At 48.0% G+C, this 17556-nt stretch overlaps 1 protein-coding gene across 47 annotated transcripts in view; it reads right to left on the reverse strand.

Annotated features, from left to right (window-relative positions):
• LOC144285069 (aldo-keto reductase family 1 member D1) overlaps nt 1-17556 on the reverse strand; it is a 204743-nt gene that overhangs the window by 148629 nt on the left and 38558 nt on the right. For 6 of the 47 annotated variants that reach the window (XR_013353502.1, XR_013353520.1, XR_013353498.1 and 3 more), the window contains 2 exons: nt 11444-11616; nt 11149-11240 (listed from right to left, as the gene is read on the reverse strand). The exons of 14 other annotated variants lie outside the window; for them this stretch is intronic. The gene's annotated coding sequence lies outside the window, so the exon portion shown is untranslated. Of the gene's footprint in view, nt 1-508; nt 818-2617; nt 2722-4090; nt 4143-4608; nt 4669-4745; nt 5052-6667; nt 6842-11148; nt 11241-11443; nt 11659-12120; nt 12635-14237; nt 14345-17556 lie in introns of those variants that run through there. 27 more of the 47 variants (XR_013353515.1, XR_013353496.1, XR_013353503.1 and 24 more) reach the window with 18 other exon arrangements.

A 17556-nucleotide genomic window follows, 5' to 3' on the forward strand; every position in this document is an offset into this window, starting at 1 on the left:
GACAATCCATGTGAGGGACGGCCAACAGCTATAAAAAAGGGCATATTTACACAAACACTACACCAACACTTTCATGTAATTATTTTTTTTTCACTTTCATGTAATTAAAGACATAGAACAAGAAATTGAAATTCTATTAAAAAGTACAAGATACTGCAGAACAGATGCCAAAACAAACAAACAACAAAGCCAACCCCAGAATGAAAAATAGAGTCACTGAAATAAAGAACTCAGTGGGAAGTATGCACTTCAGATGGACACTATGTACTTTGAAATATTTTCTATATTGAGTCATGAGAGACACAGAGAGAGACAGGGAGAGACAGAGGCAGGGGGAGAAGCAGGCTCCATGCGGGGAGCCTGATGTGGGGTTCGACCCTGGGACTCCAGGATCACGCCCTGGGCCGAAGGCAGGTGCTAAACCGCTGGGCCACGCAGGGATTCCCAAGATGAAGGACTTGAACCAGGGCGTGCCGGCAGAAAAATGTGAGACTCCACAACGGAAAGGTCAGACTGACGCTGGAAAGTCATCTTTATTTATCCACACAGCCCACACGCTGGGTTTCAGGGATGAGGCCGAGGTGGGCGCTGAATACGACGCGAGGCGATCATCTCCTCGCCAGCTCCACGCTTTAGCCTTGTGGGGCGCGATGTCGCTGTGCACCCTGACATGGTTCAGCCTGCGCTCGTCACATTCCGGGCTGACCCAGAGAGGAGATGGTGGGCATCAGAAGGCAACCCCCGGGGAGGGAGGGCAACCTGGGTTCAGAGTCCGTGGGGCCTGGGCCAGCGCACCCCAGGGGCTCAGCACACGCTCCTGGGATGAAAGAATAGACGTGGTTGACGTGGTTACACAGAGAAGCAACAGCACCGCTGACACATACGACTTAGAGAAGTTGTAAGATTAACCTTCACAATTGCCTGAAAGGATACATTTTCCTCAAATTTACCAGGAGGGCAGAAGTTGGAGGTATTTGAGTGTGGCTTTCCCAGTGTCCCCACTTTGTGACTGGGTTTGTCTGCATGTCCCGGGCGAGGTCAGCTCTGGGCTGGGGGGGACGGAGCCCAAAGTTCCACTGGGGCTGATGGAGCTCTCTCAGGCTCAGCAACCCTTGTGGGGGTGGGGCTTCCCTGCTGGACCCTCTGGTCTCCCAGTCTGCCCTCCCCGGGGTGCAGGCCCACAGGCAAATAGAAGCTAGAGTAAATGAACAGCTGTTTCCTACGCCCTTCCTTCTCCCTCTCTCCCTCCTTCCTTCCGTGCCTCCCTCCTCCCTTCCTTCCCTCCCTTCTTCCTCCACCCTTCCTTTCTCTTGCCTCCCCTTCAAACCCCCTCCCTCCCTCCCTCCCTTCATTAGAACTGAGCTATTTACCCCAATCCCCCTGCAGCTGCCCTGTGGCAGAGACACATGCCCTAGCAGGAGCTGTAGAAAACGGGAGGAAGGCCGGACCACACGGTACAAAGGTAGAAAGGCAAGAGCTAAGGATGTGGGCCGTCCTTGGGAAGGGTGCACCCACAGCAGAGGAAGACAACTGGGTCAAACCAAGGGGCCGGGACGAGCCCGGGACTGCTCAGTGGCCGCGCTATGAGCTCTGCTTTCCATTCCTCCTCAGGCCCCACAGCCCCAAAGTGCGGTAGCTGGGATCTGAACTCAAGCTCTCTGGCTCCAGAGCCACCATGTTCCATTGGTAATGGAATCCGGCTGAATGGTGGGGGACAGGAGGCATGCAATGCTCCAGAGGAACACGGGCAAGGTGCCCTAATCTGCAGGGTGGAGAGCACGGGGCGCACGTTCCTTAACGGGACCTTATAAGCAGGGGACTCCTGGCTGCTCCTGAAGGATGAGCAGGACCTCCCCGAGGAGTAGAGGCTGGGCGTCAGGAGGAGGCTGAGGAGCAGTAAGCCCCAGGAGACGGGGGGCGCCAGAACTCGGTGCCTTGGAGGGAGGGAAGGAAGTTCTGAGCCAGCTGAGCATCAGCGTCTCCAGCTTCACCTCAGGGGCAAAAGGCACGGATGGCCTAAAAGCCACGTGTTCAAAAGACACGAAACTTGAGGAAAAGCCCAAAAGGAAAGCCAGTCGTGTTGCTCCTCTGGATATTGCAGGCTTTCCTAAGCAAGGCACAGCGCCCAGACCCCGGGATGGAAAAGACCGGCACAAAAAAAAAAAAAAAAAGAAAACACCGGCACATCTGATGACTTCAAAACGGAAACCTTCCGTGTGACGAAAGACGGGAGCAACACAAGAGACAAGCGTGGCAGGAAGTTCTCGGAAATGTCTTAGCACCAGAAGCCCTATGTCATCTCGGGAGAGACTGCTGACGATTGCATTTCCCGGGCTCCTCACCGCTCCTGGAGCCTCTCCAATCAAAGGGGGTGTGTTTTGCTGTGGGTTAGGCCTGCTCTGGGCACCGTGAACACACGACCTCATGCTGTAATATCTCCATTTTTGCTCCACTGCGGAACCACAAGCACTAAAGACCTTCGATGACTCCCCCAAGGTCACACAGCTAGTAAGTGGTAGCCAGGGGTCAAAGCCAGGCGGTCTGGCCTCCTATACCATTCTCTTAGCCACAGCCTCTGTTGCCCCTGGGCCTCCCCAAGGCAAGAAGCCATGCTTACCTAGGCCTCAGAGTCCCGTCCAATTTCTGGGCTTTCTGTTTGCGTGTCTGGGTATCTCTTCCGTGGCCCCTGAGCGGCCTGGTGGATAAGATTTAGGAACCTGGCTAGGAGAAGAGGCATGAGTCTTGAGGGAAGCAGGCTTTGGGGCCGAGAATTCCTGGGTCCTTCGGCCCGGCCTCAGCAGCTGGCCTCGGGGGCCTGCCAAGGGCCTGCAACCCTCATCTCGCAACACATATCCGTTGAGCACAATCTCTGTGCCAGGCACTCTCCTGGACCCCGCAAGTAGAGCAGAGTGTGGCAGGCACGGTCCCTGCTCTCCTGGAGCTGGTGGTCTGGCTGGGGGGACAGAGGACACGCTACACAAGGGGACAAGCGAACCCGACGGTGAGGTACAGGCAGGGCTGGCAACTCTAGAACGGGACCGCGAGGGGAGGCCTCTCCCGATGCCGAGCAGCAGCCAGCCTCAGGCAGGGGCAGACAGAAGCACCGGACAGGAAGCAAGAGCCAAGGCGCTGAGGCAGGAGCAAGCGGGGCCAATGTGGCCATGACGGAGTGCGGGGGAGGGTTGTAAGAGGCCACATCCTCCCTCCTGCAAGAGCTGGGGCTGCCAAGCCCACACGTGCCTGTCACTCCCTAGCTTGAGGACTTGCACAGGTTTCAGTTTTCGTTTTCAGCTTCCCCCCTACCAAGTCTCACTTGGAGGGCGGCAGCCTGACAACGGCAGGAACCTGGGCTTCTTAGTCAGCCCTTCCTGGCCCTTCCATTACTAGCCTAACTAGGTGGTCTAACTTCTCCAGGCCTCACTTTGCTCAACTGTAAATTGGGGCCAATATCCACCTACAGCGAGATGGCCGAGAACGAAGGACATGGCACCCGGCTGAGCGCATCCTTAGGATAAGCCGTTAGCATGGCAATCCTGGCTAGCGTTCAGGTCCCTCGCTGCCTGTTCATCTTAGTGCTGCAAGGCCCCACCTCCTCTCCCTTCCTCGAGCTGGGCTCGCCTCTTCAGGACAGATAGCATCCTCACTTCCTCTACCGACGCTCTACTGCTCTTTTCACTTGTCTGTCTCCACTCTGCTATGGAGTCCTCCCTCCTCCTGCCCACCCCACCTGCCTACCCCCCGTGCTCCTATATCGACCTCGTATCTTTCCTGCATCAAATTCTACTCCAAGGAGGGAGGGAGGATAGCCCGCCGGGAAGGGTGGTGCTCTCCACCAAAGACCTCTCTTCCATTGTTTCTGAGCACTGCCCCGTGCACCTGTATACTCCAGCCAGGCCAAACTACTGCCATATCTTGGGCCATGCTGGCATCTCTCATTCCTCTGTCTTTCCATAGAACTCAGAATGTCCTCCTGGTCTTTGATCCCTGAGCTTCTCCACCTCCACCTCCAGGAAGCCTTCCCAGAAGTCCACACTGTCTGACCAGGGGCATGCGTGTGTTCTGTTGTTGCCATTCCCCTTTTACTCCTTACCTACTTGTCTGTCTCCATCGGCATGGTATGAGGTCTCCACTCCCGGCCCCATCTGAGGGACTATCACATGGTATTAATGAAAAACAGTCGCATTTCCAGATCGGCAAGACAATACTATTCTAGGTCCTGAGTTACTTACGTGATGTTGTCTAACCTCACCACTATGTGAAGGTAGGTTCAGAGACATTTAAAATTACTGGCTCAAAGTCACATGGTTAACGAGTGGTAGAACCAGGCTTGGAAGTCCGTTAAAATGACTTCAGGACCTCTGCTGGGAACAGCTCCACGTTTGATAACTGAATATATGAATGCCCTGGGAAGGCCATTAGGAGGATTTTTCTGGCCTTGACTGTTAATGGGACGGCCCTATGCTTGACGGTCCTGTGAGCTTCGTGAGTGTGAGTCCAGCTTTCTGAGGCTCAGAGTGTTGCCCAAGGTAACACTACCCTGAAAGGTCTCTCCAGCCAGCTGCCTGTCTGTGCTGTACCTCAGTGTTGTTCCCAAACCACGGGACTTACCGTCTGCAGGTTCCTCCAGGTTCTGGTGCCAAGACACGGGCTTTCTGGTGATTGTGTGAACTGTAGAAAAACACCGGCAGAGCTTCACATCACAGCGTTAATGTCCCGCCCTCTTGAAGACTCACCCTCAGCCAGACACCTGCTGAGCATTATCCGGGGGTAACTAGGAGCTCAGCTCGCGAGGACCTCACAATCCAGAGTGGTAAAACCGAGGATAGCAGCCACCGGGCACGTGGAGCTACCTCCTCACCCCCTCCTTCCAGAAGGGATTTCCCCTGCCTCGCTTCTTTCTGAAGCCTGAAGCCCGCGACTCCCCTTCCCTCGGCTTCTCGAGGTCCGGCCTGGTTCCTGGGGCTGCTCCTGCAGCAGCCTGGACGGGACCCTCTGGCGGCAGGCCCAGCAGGTTAGGGACCTGATTGCACCGCCCCTTCGACAGTCATTGGCTAAAAGAGATTTGGGGAGGAGTCAGAGACCTGTCCCATATCAAGCCCTTGCCTGGATCAAAACTCTCCCCGTCTAGCTCGGGAAACGGACGAGGTTTCAGATCTGAAAAAAGGGATCCCTGGGTGGCGCAGCGGTTTGGCGCCTGCCTTTGGCCCAGGGCGCGATCCTGGAGACCCGGGATCGAATCCCACATCGGGCTCCCGGTGCATGGAGCCTGCTTCTCCCTCGGCCTATGTCTCTGCCTCTCTCTCTCTCTCTGTGACTATCATAAATAAATAAAAATTGAAAAAAAATATTTTAAAATAAAAAAAAAATCTGAAAAAGTTTCTCTGTCCCTGATTACAGGTGGGATAATAGAGACTCGAGAACCTAATGAATGTAACATGGGGACTTCACAGTTTTTGATTTTAGAAAATGTCATTGTGGTAAAGTTCACATAAGATTTACCATTGGAAACATTTCTGAGGATGTGATTCAGGAATTTTAAGCATATTTGCCTCGTGTGAAACTAATTTCCAGAATTGTTTCATCCCCACGGAACGACTTCCCATGGCCCCCTGCGCTCTGTGTCCTCTGGCAAGGACCATTTTCCTTTCTCGAGGAATTTGACTACTCTAGATACTTCCTATATTACACTTTGACTGCAGAGCCCATGCTCTCTCACACTCAATATTGCATCTATTCATCTATGTGTTCGTTCATTCAAGACACAGCACAGTCCAGGACGTGTGTCGTGTGAGACACAGTCGTGAACACATCTGTCCAGACAGCTGTACAGACACCTGGGCAGTTTCCTGAACCCCGCTACCTACTGAGTGGCTCCTTGTTTTAATTCTTGCTGCTCCTTGCCCTTAGCCTGCACAACTCTTTCCCCTGTGTCTGTCTGGGAAAACCGATTTATAATGAGCCCACGTGTAATCTTGTAAAACCCGTCTGGACCCTGTAGCTCCTCGCCCAAGTTTTCTCTGAGGCATGGTCTACTCCACATCTATAGTTCCCAGAACACTTTGCTAAATTGTTTTCTTTACATGAAAGTCACTTGTGAGCAAGAAATATATCTGGTCCATCTCTCCGTTGCCAGGACCTGGCTTAGTACGGAAAGATAGAGGTGTTTGGTAAATGTTGGCTGGCTGCCTGGAGATCATCTCAGTTAGGACTGTGAGCTTTCTTCTGCTGACGTCATTACATAGACCTGAACATGATTCAGAAACAAGCACCCTGGCTCACACCGCAGCTGAGCTAGAGAAGCACCTCTGTTGCTTCTGGTGAGCCACAGCTGGGTGCCTTTTTCTAGCAAGGCTCAAACATGAGCCTTTGGAGTCTTCACTATCTTCCAAAGCCCGAGTTGAGAGGAAGCATCATTGTGCTCAGGAGCCGCACTCTTAGCTCGGGGAGAACTAGCGAGACCGTCGTAGTCTCTTGTGAAACTGGCCATTCTTTGGCCCGCGCCCAGGGGTCCAGCCGCCCTCCCCCGACACAGGCCTGGGGCTCCGAGGAGACTCTGAAGGGAGGTGGGAGTCACTGTGGCTTCATCTCCTCTCCCCTGCAGCCCCATGTTATTATGGGGTCCCAGCCCAGCCCAGGACCCACCAGCTTAGTGACTGTAGGGGGCGAGCTTCCAGGCCATCAGTGTGCATCTAAACTCAGATGATGCGTTGAACATACTGGAGTGTAGAAAAACATAACGGCCCCGTCCTCTAGTTTCTCAGCCAGTGTCTGAAGTTGCAGATTTTTCCCCAACCTCTCCATTAGAAGCAGGCGCAGAGACAGCTAACCGGGAAATCAACTTCTAGAAAAATGTAATAGAAACATGCCACCCACATTAACAACAAACAACTCTCGTGGAATTCACCTGACAAGGAATGTATGAAAATTTCCTGAAGAAACACATGAAAATTATCCACATCGTAAAAAAGGTCTTAACTACCCAGGAGATAAGCACTGCATGCTGGTGAGCTGCTGTGCAGCAGCTGGAACCACGCCCTGGAGGCACTCCAGCATGAGGGCAGACCTTCAAACAGCGGTGATTGAAAACCCTACAACAGGCTCGGTCTTATGATATAGTAGTATTCCTATAAACTAGGACTGGACCAACTCTCTATGGTTGGGGGAGCTTTGTCCTCCTGCCCAGAGACAACAGGGTTCTTTAGGTTTGTTCTATTTAGGAGGTGGAGAGCTGCCTGAGAAAGGCCAGCACATAATGGATTTGTGCAAGGAAAGATAACCTTGCAAGAAAGGTTAGACTCCATAGAATCACCACGTGCTATTAAGCGTAGGCCAGGACCTTCCTCTTTTGTATAAACAGTGATATAAAGCTGCTGCTGACAGAACCTAAGAAGATGAAAATAGTGAAAAGATTTAAAGTAGGCGAGATCTTCAGTTACGTTTGTGGCCACTGACATCACAAAATATTAGAATTCGGGACACCTGGGTGGCTCAGTGGTTAAGCGTCTGCCTTTGGCTCAGGTTGCAATCCCTGGGTTCTGGGATCAAGTCCTACATCGAGCTCCCTGCAGGGAGCCTGCTTCTCCCTCTGCCTATGTCTCTGCCTCTGTGTGTGTATCATGAATAAATGAATAAAATCTTTAAAAAAATCAGAATCCATCAAGATTGTATACTTTTTGAACCAAGATTAAACAGCTATACTAAGTGCTGGGCATTCCTTTGGTTAAAGATGAGAAAAGAGAAACATAAGTTTCCTGTGTCTGTGCCTATAGTGCACATTCATTCATGAGTTTTGTTTTAGTTTTTTGATTACAACAACCTGATTGTAATGTAGGATAGAAACTGAAAGAAGGACATGTTTAAATATGTAGACTTCTGAGCAAGTCCCACCCACTCGGCTCAGCAGTAGCAAACATGCCTTTTGCATACTAGGTACGAGAGCATCTTGCCACCAATCCCCTGCCCTACATCCGCTTCCCGGACAGAGGGAGTGTCTATTCGTGTAAGGAGAACAGAGACACCAAATAGAGCTTAGAAAAATAAAACAAGATTTTTAAATGCAGGCCCTGGGTACCGAGTAGCCCTGCACTATGACTCCTTGTGAAAAGGGAGGCAAAGGAGATGAGCCCTGCAGTTGCTCCAGCTTTCTGCTTAGAGAAATATGCAGGAAAGCAGAAGCCAAGATGAGCAGGTGACAGCACTTGGGTGAGGAGGAGGAGACACAGACTGAGGTTCAGGAATGTGAGGCAGCTGAGAAGTTGTGGAGCAGAAAATTGGAGAGAGGGGAAGGAGGGAGAGTGAGTGAGAGCCAGAGATGTGTAAGGAAAGGCCTGCAGTCTTGGGCAGCCCTAAGAGGCAGGAACTCGGTGAAGGGACGACGGCAACGCTGTGAGCCCAGCAACACCCAGAATGTGTACAGGACGGTGTTGTGAGCACACAGGGTAGAGCGTCCTAGTTGAAAGGGTTGGATAGAGGCCCTCAGAAGTTTACACCTCAGTAATTGGACTCCGCTAGCTTAGAGAAGAGGTTGCTTTAGCCTTATCCTAACACGGCTTCCAAACAAGCTCTGGAAGTTTCAGGTGGATCCGCACGGGGCCAAACTGCCTCCCGGAAGAATTTCCAGCACGTCTGAAAGAAACACAGCCAAATCCAGCACTCAGCAATAGAACATTCGCAAAGGACAGCATCGGTTGAAAAGTACTAGAAAAGCAGACAGTAGAAGAAGCAGGAAAATGTGACCCATAGCCAGGAGGAAAAGCAACCAATAGAAATGTGAAGATTTCGATGAAATGGATTAGTTCTGTGAAGGTGTAGATTTCCAGAACTGACCAGAAGAGGAAAACAAAGAAAAGAAATAGAAAATCTGCATAGCTTTATGTCTATTTTTAAAAATTTTATTTGTAAAGAACTCTTTTTAAATTTATAATCGAAAAACTTTCCACAAGATAGCCTCCAGGCTCAACTGTCTTCTCTGGTCAGTGGGTCCAACCTATATTGAAGAAAATACCACTCTTCCCCAAACTCTTCCATTAGATGGGAGTGGAAGATACATTTCCCAGCTCATTGGTTTTAGCTATTTTTATTTCTTAATTAAAAAATAATTTTAAGAAAGCTCGTCATCCTCCAACCTGGGTTGAACTCGTAACCCTGAGATCAGAAGTCACATGCTCTACCAACTGAGCCAGCCAAAAACCTCATTTCCTAAGTCATGATGAGTTTACCATTACATCAACACTAAAACCAGACAAATGGTACAAAAGAGAAAACTAAAGATAAATAACCTCGTAAACACAGATGTCAAAAATCCTTAACAAGGCATTAGGAATTTAAGTCAAGCAATATATAAGAAGAAAACTGAACCAACCATAGCCAAATGGGGTTTTCCGAAGAGATACGATTGGTTTAGTAGGGCTAGCCAAAAGCAGACACTGAACCAACTGAGCCACCCAGGCACCCCTCTCACTATGATTTTGATTTGCTTTTTCCTATTGACTAATGAGGTTGGCCACATTTTTTGTATGCCCGTCAGTCACTTGGATATCCTCTTTTGTGAAGTTCCTGTTACCAATCTTTTCCTAGTTTTCTTTTGTATCGCTGGTCTTTTCTTCACCATTTTGCTGGAGTTCTTTATCCAATAGGGATATAATAAGCCCTTTTGGGAGCCGTGTGTTCTGCACACTTAGGTTCCCAGGGTATGGTTTGCTTCGTGCTTTCTAAGTGACACTTAAGACATTTTTCCTAGTTGATGCTGTGAAAATATTTTTCTCACATGACCTTCAAGTCAGTATTGTCCAATAAAAATATGAAACAAGCCACATTGGGCACAAAATTTTCTAGTATCTAATGAAAAGAGCAAAAAGAAACAGGTCAATTAATTTCAAACATGTTGTAGGGAGGGGCAGCCCGATGGCTCAGCGGTTTAGCGCTGCCTTCATCTCAGGGCCTGATCCTGGAGACCCGGGATCGAGTCCCACTTCGGGCTCCCTGCATGGAGCCTGCTTCTCCCTCTGCCCGTGTCTCTGCCTCTCCCTCCCTGTGTCTCTCATGAATAAATAAGCAAAATCTTTTAAAAAATATGTTTTATTGAATCCAGTATGTCCAAATCATCAATATTTCAATATAAATACTCTTGAGATGTTTTATTGATTGTTGATACTATGTTTAAAATCCAGTGTAAATTTTATACCTTACAGTGCGTCTCCAGTGCTCAATAGCCATTGATGACCCGAGCGATCCTACACAATTTGTTTTTGCTCTTTCACATTTAGATGTAATTTTTACCTGAAGTGGATCCTTGAGTGTGCTTATGTCGTAGGAATCTAGCTTAATTTTTTTCTCTATAAGTATCCAATTGACCAAGAACCAATGTGTTGCAAACACAGTCCATCTGCATCATTCTGTTATGATACTTTTGTCTTCAGTCAAGTGTCCACGTAGGTGTGAACCTGGGTCTGGACTCTTCTTGCCACTTATCTATTTGTTTATGCTGGCACTAATACTATGCGATCTTAATTACTACAATTTTTGTGGTAAGTCTTGGTGTCTGGCAGGAAAATTACTCCTACCAGTTCTTAAGGGAGTCATGGATATTCTTGGGTCTTTTGCCTGTCTGTGGAAATGATAATCAGCTTATCAAGTTTCCAAATATATGTGTTAGAATTTTGATTGAGATTCCACTGAATCTGTACTTGGTTTAAGAGAACTTTAAATATATATGATAAATACATATGTATTATATTATTATGTTAATTGTTAATATATTATAATGAACATTATATAATATACACCATAAGTTTATTTGATGCTATCATCTGGAGAGGATATGGATGTGTCCTTGCCTTCTAGGCTTGGTACCTGCCTTTTTCTGGGATCCAGAGGTTCAACCCTCAGAGCTTTGATGACAAGATAATGGGAGGTGCCGCCCCCCCCCGCCCCCGCACCTTTTTGCCGGAGGCATTTCTCAAAACAGAAAATCCCTAGTACGTTTCTACAAGTCCTAGGGTGCAGGACAATAGCGTCTTGGAGGAACCAGACCAGGGAACCTTGAATCCTTGTATGTCTATAATAGGGGTCTTGTGCTCTGTGTGTGAGTTCTTAGGGGTCGCCCATTCTCGCATTCACTTTCATCCAGGGCAGATCAATAGGACTCACCCGTGTAGAGATCAGATGAGATGTTTTCCACTCACTCTTCTCTACCTTGTGTCCCTGGTCTTGCTGTTTGCTCTGTGGTCACAGACCAAATTCTACGGAGAAACCAGTTATAAATGTAGAATTCATTCAGGCTGGCTAATTGGGAAAGAGAGGAAAGAAACAGGTTTTCTGGAAAAAAGGATCTTGCTAAAGGTATCTCCGGCATCTGAAGGCGATTTCCAAGGATGAAGGTAACTACAGAGAATAGTACAATAACCGTGTTATGGGTGAAAACGCCATCATGGAAAAGGCTTACCCTCTGAGCTAAATGTTCATTGGCATTGTCTTGAGTTCCCAACCTTCACCAAGTCAAGCTCCTGGGGATCGACTGTTCTGGCAATTCCGGATGATATCAGGACCGGCCCACTCACAGGGAAATCATCTCTCCAGGATAGGATTTGTGAATCACGGAGGTCTGGTTGGAGTTGGCTGGAAGGTTGGGGAGGATAAGACTTTCAAGTCTTCTTGGGGCTGAGAGTGGGAATAGGAGGAAAGTAGACAGTGGGGAAACAGGGAACAGGAGCGAGACAAAAACAGCGGGGACTGGACCTTTTGGAAGGAATAGAGCAAGGATTGCGTGGGGAAACCTGTAGGTTAGCGCGGCTAGAAAGGAAAGCACTAGGAACAGGAGGGAAACAGGTAGGCCTGTGAGTTGAGAGAGGTGGACAATCCTGGGGAGTGTTGGGGGTGTAAAGGGACACAAGAGGAAGCGGCTTTGGATGACGATGAGAGGAGGAAGGACAACGGGAGGCGGGAGGAATAGAGTAGATAGGTGGAGGGCGGGGTCCAGAGGAGGAAGGAATAGAGTAGGCAGGTGGAGCCTGGGGCCGAGAACAGGAGATCCGAGGCAGCTTTTTGGTCATTTCTCCAAACGGCGTTTGGCTAGTTACTCATCTTGACCAAATGAGTAACTGGACATAAGCTCAGACTTACCCCAGTCTTTATGTCCCACGCCAGCCCCGCATCATCCCCTGGCTCAATGCCCATTATGAAATATGTGTGCCCCTCCCTCCGGGCGTGTCAGCGGGCTCACCAGCCAGGGACAGGGCCCCGGGTGCGAGGTTGGAGAGTGACCCCAGGAAATAGCAGACAGAAGAAATATCACAGGAGTCCCTAGGCCTTGGGATAACCTGTAGTTTTGCCCCTTACTAGGCAAAGATAGTGAAAGGGCTGTGCTGCAGTCAGGGGCTGCGCACCAAGAGAATGGATCTGAAGCAGGTGTGGGCAAAGTGGGACGTGCATGCCTCCAGCTGGTTAACTTACTACACTCTCCAAAGCCCTTGTGCATCACTTAGGTCCCTCCATGAACATGGAGTGGTCAGTGATATTATGTCTATTTTTTCTGTAAGGATACTCTAGGCCAGACAGAGAAGTAGATAGGCAGGCAGTGGGTTCCAAACCGGTGTGACTGACACTTGAGCCAAAACTTGGGGTGTCGCAGGCAGGCCTGCGGGACGGTGCACAGCATGCACAGAGTACTGTCAGCTGACCCTCTCCCATGTTTCTGGACAGGATCTTGTGGGGATGCTTTGGAACAGGACTTGACAGTGTAGCTTTCTTCTTGGTTCCCAGGGTCCCTTGGTGTGTTGCCTGACCCTCCCCTGTAGCCAGAAATAGGACTGAGGCCAACAGCTCCCGAGTGCTCAGTACCTACATTTGGGCTTCCTTCCTCGTTCACTACCTGAGATGCCCAGCTGCATGTCAGGTGAGTTAGGAGACTCTTGTGTCCTTGCCCTTCCCTTGTCTGATGTAGCAGTTCTCTCTGCTTATTATTCTTGGGTTTTTCGACCATCACCCAAATCATCGGCCCCTTTGGTCCTGTATTCTCTCCTGTACGCTTATCCCCATCATATTCTGATTGTGCTTCCTTGGCCCAATATCCATATCCTTGCGTACTTCACCCAACCATCCATTGCATTCCTTAAGAGGTCCAGCTGCATGCCTGTAAAACTTCCTGTTTCCTTAGACAGTTTCTTGATTTCCTGTTTCTTGAATCTCCTGGCTTTAACTGTAACCTGGATTTTCCATGAAAATACTGCTTCCTTAGCATATGTCTTAAATAGGGACCATTTCTCCCAGACTCTACAGTTCTTTGAGGTGGGGATGTAGAGTATTTTCCTTGTTTCTTCTGACTCCTTCATACCACTTTTCCTGTCCTCCAATTAGAAAATCTCTTGTCCCATAGAAACTTTGCTACTCACCATTTTCCTGACACTTCTGATATGGATACCTTTTCTTTCTGTGAACAATTTGTGCTTATTTCAAAGTCTTAGTCTTGAATCCATCATCGTTTTTAAAAAAATTTTTATTTGAGAAAGTTAGCAAGAGAGAGAGATTGAAAGAGAGAGAGAGAGAGGGAAGGAGGGAGGGAGAGGAAGAAGAAGAAGAGGAAGAAGGAGGAGGAGGAAGAAGAGGAAGAAGAAGAAGGAGGAAGAAGAAGGAGGAAGAAGAAGGAGGAGGAATAAGGAGGAGGAAGAAGAAGAAGGAAGAAGAAAGAAGAAAGAAAAAAGAAAAAAGGAAAGAAACAGCTGCGGGAGAGGCAAAGGGAGAAGTAGAAGCAGATTTCCCACTAGTTGTGGAGTCTGACATGGGGCTAGATACCAGGACTCCAGGATCATGATTTGGAGCAAAGGCAGATGCTCAATACACTGAGCAACCCAGGGATCCCTTGAGTCCTTCGTCTTGAGTGACGTCAGTGTCCATGTAGATGATCCCATTGAATCCACAGTGTCCATGTAGATTCAGTGCTTTGGCTTCTCCTTTGATTTCTTTATCAATAATATCCACCCATCCATTGGACTTCAGCTGCTTGTGGCCATACCTGGTCTTTTCCAGGACCCAAGAATTATCCCACCCTTGAAATCATGTACACATACATTGCATTTTCTGACTACTACTTCCTGAACTTACACTGTAATCACTGAATTGATCCTACTTCACTGGGGCCTACAACCACTGACTCTTTCTTATTAATTCTGATTCCTGTTATCTTGTTTTCTCTCCTCACCCACTTCAGAATCTATGATTCATAATTTCATTGGTTTTCTTACCATAGTCTATGCTCTCTTGACAGATCTTTTTATTCTGCTTTCCTGGGCAGAAAATCCCCAGTATGAGAGATTCCAACAATTTGACTTTCTGATGTTGATGAATGCTGCTGAGAAAAAAATTCATACACCAGGAAGATACAAAACAACACCCATAATTCTCAATACCTGTAGGACTATTCATGGTGATATTTTTTATGAGAGTTAGAGAAATATGTGAGACAACCTTAATGCATGTAAATAAGGATTTAGGCAAATTATGGTGCAGCCAATCCTAGATAATGAAAAGGAAATGTCCAGTTGAAGAAAATAAGTAGAGATAAGCACTTGAGGTGATGTTAATGGCAGTCTAGGATCGGTTGGCGTGCAGATTGTTAAATTTGTTAACTGCTAGGAGCTTAGGTTTTGCTGCTTTTCTATATGGATCTAAAACAGCTGTTATCACAAAGAAATGGCAAGGCTTCCTACTGAGGTCTGAGTTAAAAAAAAAATGTCTCCTGAGATATTAAAATCCTGTGCCTGGAATGCCTGGGTGGCTCAAGAGCTGATCATCTACCTTAGTCTCAGAGGGTGATCCTGGCATCCTGGGATTGAGTCCTGTGTCGGGCTCCCTGCAGGGAACCTGCTTCTACCTTTGCCTGCTTCAGTGTCTCTCTCTCTCTCTCTCTGTCTGTGTGTGTGTGTGTCTGTCATGGGTAAATACATAAAATATTTTTAAAAAAAGAATTCTGTGCCTACCTCTTGACCCTGTTTTGAGTCCAAAACGTGAACTATGTGATACAGAAATCCACAGCCAAAAATTAAACTGTTTTTAGGTCAGTGATACCTCTGAGGTGTTAGATACACAGTCTATCTCTCTGTAGTAACACCACCATAGTCCAAGTCACAAGGAAAGCCCTGCTGAAGAGGAGCTCACAATCCAAAATTAGAAAACATATGAGCAAACAATCCGTGTGAGGGATGGTCAGCAGGAATAAAGAAGGGCATATTTACACAAACACTTCAGCAATAATGTCATGTAATTAAAGGCATAGAACAAAAACTTGAAATTCTGTTAAAAAGCACAAGATACTGCAGAACAGATGCCAAAACAAACAAACAACAAAACCAACACCAGAATGAAAAATATAGTCATTGAAGTAAACTCAGTGCGTAGTATACACTTCAGATTGGACACTATTTTCTTTTTTTAAGATTTTATTTATTGATTCATGAGAGAGAGAGAGAGAGAGAGAGAGAGAGAGAGAGAGAGAGAGGCAGAGAAGCAGGCTCCATGCAGGGAGTCCAAAGTGAAATTTGATCCCGGGACCAGGACTCCGGGATCAGGCCCTGGGCCAAAGGCAGACTCTCAACTGCTGAGCCCCCCAGGTGTCCCTGGACACCATTTTCTAATAACAGCTTGAAAAATATCTTTGAAATAATAATGTCAGTGCACAAGATAAACTTGACATTAGATGGCACTGAAGAGAGAAAGGATGATGTGAGGGAATTATCAAGAGACAGCACAAAGAGATGAAAGAAGGAAACAATCTGTGATATTTTGATTTATATGAAATATGTATTTGGCCATTCAGATGACCAAAATATATTTCTCATTTATTTGGCCCTTGTCCACAGCTCCTGGCTCATAGCTCCCAATACCCTGGGAATTTTCTGAGCAATAAGAGCAAGGGGAGCATCCTTTGTCATAACACTTGGTCTCTTGTTCTCAGTTCCTGAAATCACCTCAGAGCCATAAAGGTTACTGAGTGTCTTATTACTTATAACAAGCCCCTTCCCACTACCACCACAACTGCGTTTATGGTAGTGAGGTGACTTGGATAGCACCTAAGGATGGGGCTGGTTGTCAGGGGCACCAACCAAGAATAAAGGGTGGGAACTTCTAGTCCCACCCCCTGACCTCTGAGGAAGGGAGAGGGGCTGGAAGTTTGAATGAATCAGCAATGGCCGACGATGTAATCAATCATGCTTACCTAATGAGGCTTCCATAAAACCCCCAAAGGATAGCATTGAGAAAGCTTCTGGGTTGGTAGACACATGGCCGGTGCTGGGAGAGTGGCATGCCAGAGAGGTCATGGAAGCCCCGTGTCTCTTACCACATAACTTGCCCTGCGCATATCTTCCATCTGGCTGTTCTTGAATTATATCCTTTTATAATAAACCAGTAATCTAAGTTTCTCTGAGTTCTATGACCGGCTCTATCAAATTAATCCAACCCAAGGAAGGGGCCCTGGGAACCTCTGATTCATAGTCAGAATGACAAGTCAACCAGACTGTGACTGGTATCTGAAGTGGAGCTAGTCTTGTGGTACTGAACCCTTAACGTGTGGAATCTGAAGCTATCTCTAGGTGAGCAGTGTCAGAATTGAGTTGAAAGGTCGCATACCCAGTTGATGTTGAAGAAGTGCTTGGTGGTATGGGGAAACCACCCCCCCACACAAACGCACACATTGGAATTTGGTGATCAAACCCATTTAATATGAAAGTAAGGTTAAGAAGACTGTAAAATAGAATTTAAGAGTGCAACATCTGAGGGGGGCACTTGATGGGCTGAGCACCGGGTGTTATGCTGTATGTTCGCAAATTGAACTCCAATAAAAAAAATTTTAAAAAAGAGTGCAACATATGTCTGATAAAAGTATAAGATGAAGAAACTAGAGAAAATAAGGAAGAGGAAATATTCAAAGTGATAATAACTGAATTTGTTCCAGAAATGATAAAACACATTAATCCTCAGAATCGGGACACATTATGAAATCTCACAGAAACAAGAAATCCACAGCTAGCTCTAACAGAGAGAAACTGTGAACATTAAGGATTAAAGAGACCTTAAACGCAGTAAGAGAGGGGCACCTGGGTGGCTCAGTGGTTGAGCATCTGCTTTTGGCTCAGGTCATGATCCCAGGGTCCTGGAATTGAGTTCTCATCAGGCTCCCCACAGGGACCCTGCTTCTCCCTCTGCTTATGTCTCTGCCTCTCTCTGTGTCTCTCATGAATAAACAAGAAAAAAAAGGCCTCCGAGTGGGGGGGGCATGAGGAGCTGGGCTAGGGCCGCGGCAAGAGCCCCCAGGATGGGAGAGCCCGGCCCGGAGGAGCAGGAGCTTCCCCAATCTTCCCGGGCAGAAAGGCGCTTGCAGGGAGGTGGAGTAGGACCCCAGGAGGGCGGGGATGCGCTCAGGCTCCCAGGGGCACCAACAGGACCTGCACCAACAGGACCTGCACCCCCAGGCCCACACCCTGCGGCCGAGTTCCCTAAAGGGCTGCAGCACACACGGCTGGACCCAGGAGCACAGGGTGCTGGGGACACAGCCCAGGAACCAGC

The sequence above is a fragment of the Canis aureus genome, chromosome 15, assembly GCF_053574225.1.
Source record: "Canis aureus isolate CA01 chromosome 15, VMU_Caureus_v.1.0, whole genome shotgun sequence".
Taxonomy (NCBI): Eukaryota; Metazoa; Chordata; class Mammalia; order Carnivora; family Canidae; genus Canis; species Canis aureus.